Genomic DNA, 6,000 nt, shown 5'->3' with positions numbered 1-6,000 from the left:
TTCTCTCACATAGTTTAAAATTACTTTAAAAGATGAAAGTGCAGCCAGGCGCAGTAACACATGCCTGCCATCCCGACTACTTGGGAAGCTGAGAAAGGAGGATCATAGGTATAAGGCCACCTTAACAACTTAGGGAGCTCTCCTGTCAAATTAAAAGAGTTAGGGATGTAGCTCATTAGTAGAGCACCTCTTGGGGGGAGGGAAAATGCAAGTTCCTTTTTCAAAAAATAGGAAAAAAATGTCAGTAAGGGTATTAAAGATAAAGCTTTTCCTTTAAAAATATTTTATTACTTATAAAATACAATAGAGGTAATAGTGATTTATGAATAACAACATAATTTACAAAGTACAAAAAATTTTTGGTGGCATGATTTTATGTAATGCAATAAATATATAATATACATTATTAATATATCTTGGTTAATCATAAGATTTTTCAGTCTTGCTTTTCCATAAACTTAGTTAATATATCATCAAAATTTTAATTTTTAGCAATTTTATTTTCAAGTGATACAATTGAAAGTGACATAGTTGCTCTTGGACAATGACACATTGCAAATAATTTTTGAAAAATTAAATTATGGCAAGGATCTTTCTACCGATAGAATTGTTATTAGAACTGTTTTTTAAGTATTTTATAACCTGTGATGACATTTGGGATACATTTCTGATAATTTATTTCAAAATAAAAAAATTTAGTGCTCGTAGAGCTAATGATTCTTGTGGAATAGTTTTTCTAAAAATATTTACTTTTCGTGTCAATAAGTTTTGTATAAATCTATATTTAATTCTAAAAGTAAATTCATACAATAAAATTTCTTTTGACATTTTCTGTAACTTGTGGAGGTTTTACAAGAAACTAAATGTAGCTTCATCATTTGTATAAAATTCAAAATGCTGGTTTATGCATTCTACCAATGTATCTTTAATTATAAGGAAAAAATAATTTTAAGATTATCTTCCTTCTTAATAATTTGTTCACCTGAAGCTTCATATGGCTATAGTGTACTTTTCCATCAAATGCCATGTTTTGTACATTTACTTTCTATTTTAAGCCTGTGGATACGTCCTTTGCAATGTTGAAGCAGTTTTCAGAACCTAAGATACTAAACTCTTTAATGACTCTCTGATATACTGTCTTGCAATGACTATGTGTGAACCTTTTTTTGGTCATAATTTATCAACAAAGTTTGTTCCAGCATTTCCAGTCCTGGTCTCAGGGTCAGGTTCCAGTTGTTGTTGGGCAAGCCAGCCTCCACCAGAGTCCAGGGATATCTGCACACAAAGCATCTCCTTTTTCTTGTGGCTGCAGCCACTGCTGCTGTCACCACTGTTTTTGTACTGCTGTCACCATCACTGCTTCCTATCTGGGCCCAGGTCCAAGCCCAGCAGCCTTGGTCTGGTAAATAAAATCTTTTTGTGCACCTAAGACCTTGAAAGATGAGCAGAATATTGCAGAAGAGGAGCCAGGGATGTTTATCTTCTTTGTAAAATTATGTAAGAAATCTTTGCAGCTTCAAATGTGAGGGGCCTTGGAGCTAGATTTACTAGTACTGGTAAGTAAAAAATCAAGGGCCCAGAAAGCGCTACAGATGCCTGGAGAAAAACCCTTATTATTGCCAAGGATCCCATGGGAATAAGCAGATTGTTTCCAAGATATTCAGAGATGTAATTAGTATTATAGGTGACTGCAAATCTTCCAGAAGTGGTGTAACAAGAAGATTGGCATGCTTTGGAGCAAAATATCCAAAGATGAATTTTTGCACAGATTGTAGAGATGAATGAGTATGTGCTGACCTAACTCTATACTTCCTCCAGGCCATGGTGTCCTTTATTTCTAAATATCTGACCACCTTTAGGACTTTTGAAGAGTTTATTTATATGCACGCATGCTATCTTTACTTCTTGAAGATTTTACATGATTCATTTACTGTAGGTGTGAAATGCATTGTACTATTTTTTGCAGTGGTATATTTAAAACCCTTTTTGTTATGGAAAATTTCAAATATATACAAAAGCAGAGAGAACAGTATAATGAACCTCTTAGGTATCCATTAACTCAACTTCAACCACTTCATGACTTTTCTTTGTACCCCCACCCACTTCTTTTAATCATAGATTATTTTGGAGTAATTCCCAAACATCCTTTCATTTTATCTGCAAATGTTTCAATATGTATCTTTAAAAGACTAGGTAGCATTATTCTGCCTAAAAATTGAAGAATAATTCATAATATAAAAGTTATTACTTAGATTTCTCTGTTTTTTCCAGTTTGTTTGAATCACAACATAAATAAGGCCTATATACTGCTATGCCTCTCAAGTCTCTTTTAATGTATAATTGCCCCATCACCCTTTTTATTCTTTGAAATTTATTAGCTGAAGAAAGAGAGTCACTTGTCCTGTAGAACTGCTCATGATCAGGATGCTTCTTGCATCCTGCTGTAGTCCAAATGGGTGTACTTCCTCAAATGCATATGTTGGACTTCTAATGCCATAGGCCATGGAATTAGGAAGTGGGGCCTTTGAGAAATAAATAGATCATAGAAGCAGAACCCTCACCAATGGAATTAATGCCCTTATAAAAGGCTCAACAGAGACTCCTTGTCCCTTCTTACATGAGAGGACACAGACAAAAGATTGCTGTACGTGAACCAGTAACAGGCCCTCAGCATTTGCCAGGGCCTTGATCTCAGACTTTCCAGCCTCCAGAACTGTGAGAAATACATTTCTTTTGTTCAGAAGCTGTTCAGGTTATTTCATTTTGTTAAAGCAATGCAAATGGACTAAGTCATACCCCCCAGGTACTATTTAACAAGTTCTGCTGTTCTTCGTGTTTCTGTAGGCTTAAGAGATTTATCTTTGATTATGCGGCATGTGGTTACTTCAAATGTAGACTTGTATATTTCTAGGTATTATTCTATCACAATAATGTCCCTTTCTTGATGTTAGCAACCATTAAATATTTTCTACAATTCATTATTTCATGAGGGTTTACAACATTATTATATTTAAGTTGTATCATTATTAGCTGGACTATTTGTATAAAGAGAAGTTTTTTCTACTTAAAAGATGGTTTATTATGGTCTGAGGTATAGTATACATAAAAATGATAAGACCTTCTTGATGCTTTCTCTTTATTTACCAGTTTTCAAAATAATAAATTGCTTCTCCTACAAAAGTGATCGATATTTTTTTTTAATGACACAGACATGCTACCTATTGTACTAGTGAGGCAACTTCAATAAAGATTTTTTTTAAATAAAGGATAATTATGAATTTATGGACTTAAAACTTATTGGATGTATTTTGATCCAAATTAATGTTCAAATTTTCCCATCTTTGATCCGTGGAAGCATCATCAAGTTGGTTCTTGAGTAACTTTGACAGGACTTTGTTAGTCTTTTACAGTTTCCCTGCTTTTTGGTATGATGTGATAGTCCAGATTCATCTGGCACTTTTTTTGTCCCAGCTCTACAACCAATTGTTTCTCCAAGGTGTTCTGTGTGTTTTGCTGTTGTTGTTTGTGAAAATCATGTTTTGGAACTGCAATCAAGTTCCTAGGCTTTTTCTAGTGGACAGATCTAGAAATTAAAAACAAAGCAAAACATGGTGATACTTCTAAATCAAACTCAAGATAACAGGGTTTTAATTTAACATTTCCAATGTGATGTCATTTGTATCTGTTTTCTTCACTCCGGAATTGGGTTGGTCCCAAGGATATTAATATAACCATGCATTTTCTTTGTCCTACAAAATATGCCTCCCAAAGTAATGGTGCCAACACTGTAACACTGTATCAACAGTATTCTTTCCAAAAACAATTTATAATTATTTATATGGCTCTTTTTCATCTTTAAGTCTATTGTACAAGGATTGTACAATTGATGATTGTGTTGCAAATTCACTTAAAATAATTTGTGATTCATTTAAAAATTTTGTTTTTGAGATCCAAGATGGCAGACTAGAGGGAGACTGCATTACTTGTCACTCTGTAACCTGGGTTTCAAGCAGAGGAAAATCTGTTTCTGTGTGAGGCAGTCCTTGCTGCGCATCCATCCCCTGCTGTTTACCCCATTTGTCCATCACAATCACCTGCAGTCTGCCACCATATCAACTACTTTTTGAGCGCAGATCGCTCACTAACTGCCGCCTATCATCCTCCATTTGCCTCTTTGCCTGCCTCTTGCCTGCCCATTGCCTGCCTTTCACCTGCTCATCACCCACTGCCTGAGGTCTACCTGCCAATCACTCGCTAGTAGCCTATGGACCGCCTGCAGACCACCAGAGGATTGCCAGCTGCCAGCCGTTGCCTGGAAGTCCACTGTCACAGTACCTGCAGGTTTGGTTACACTGGCTGCTGCCATTTTGGGACAATAGCCAGGACCTGCAGGACCCCACATGGACTTGTCGCTCACACCTGCACTGCAGCTCCCCATTTGCCAACACATTTGGAAGCCAGTGCAGACATCTTGGATTATCCTGGAAGTAGAAGAAGACATCTTTATGTGGGGCCAATCCCATCCTGAGATGCCTGCTGGAGACTGGAAGATGATTGTCAGGTACTTCTCATGCATCAGGCTACTAAAGACTGGGAGGTTTGAATAGTATAGGACTGTTATACTGTAGATTTTTTTTTCTCCTTTTTGAAAAATTTTAAGTTTTAATTTTTTTATTTTTCTTGCTCTATTGTCCTTTTGTTTACCTGTTTCTTCAGAGTCTCTTTCTCTCTTTTTTCATGCTAACAACCAACTTCTTTTGATTATGCTTTCACTCTTCCTATGATCTAGTACTTCTATATACTCTTTTCTTATCCCATTAACGGTTACATCCTACACCTCTCCCCATCCTCTTTGTCCACCATTAGAAATTGTGGACTTCATTGCAAGTCTATTTGTTAAACTATAAATAATAATTGAATTTATCCTCCCTGTTTATTATGACAATATTGCTAATGTCTTCATAGGGGCTATTTGGTTTAGGACTGCATATTGTCTATACTGGGTGCTACTAATATTGATCTCCCCCTTAAAAAAGAGGTTTTGGAAACCTGCAGAGTCACTATAAGACTATAGGGGGGAAACTGCAAAACCCCAGATCCCCACTGCTAGAGGGGAAGATACACAAACAACATCAAAAAACAAGGGAAGAAAATGTTCCAAAGAAACCAAGATTCTATATTAATAGAATCCAATGACAGTATGGTAGAACAAGTGTCAGAAAAAGAGTTCAGAACATACTTAATTAAAATGATTTGTGAAGCAAAGAATCAGATAAGAGAGCAAATGCAGGCAATGAACGATCACTCCAATAAACAGTTAAAAAGAACAACTGCAGGAAGCAAATACCATTTCAACAAAGAGATAGAGATTCTGAAAAAAAAAAATACTTGAAATGAAGGAAACAATGAACCAAATTAAAAACTCAATAGAAAGCATCACCAATAGACTAGATCACTTGGAAAACAGAATCTCAGACAATGAAGACAGAATATTTAATCTTGAAAATAAAGTTGACCAAACAGAGAAGATGATAAAAAATCATGAATGGAACCTCCAAGAACTATGGAATATCATGAAAAGACCAAATATAACAATTATCGGGATTGAGGAAGGCACAGAGATACAAACCAAAGGAATGAACAACCTATTCAATGAAATAATATCAGAAAATTTCCCAAACCTGAAGAATGAAATGGAAAATCAACTACAAGAGGCTTATAGAACACCAAATACACAAAATTACCACAGATCCACACCAAGACATAGTATAATGAAAATGCCTAACATCCAAAATAAAGATAGAATTTCAAAGGCTTTGAGAGAAAAGCATCAGATTACATATAGGGGGGAACCAATACAGATATCAGCAGATTTCTCGGCCCAGATCCTAAAAGCTAGAAGGGCCTGGAACAACATAGTTCAAGTTCTGACAGAACATGGTTGCCAACCAGGAATCTTATACCCAGCAAAACTAACCTTCAGATCTGAAGACAAATAAA

The sequence above is a fragment of the Sciurus vulgaris genome, assembly GCF_902686455.1.
Source record: "Sciurus vulgaris genome assembly, chromosome: 6".
NCBI classification, from domain to species: domain Eukaryota; kingdom Metazoa; phylum Chordata; class Mammalia; order Rodentia; family Sciuridae; genus Sciurus; species Sciurus vulgaris.
Note: the sequence above shows the minus strand (reverse complement) of the source record.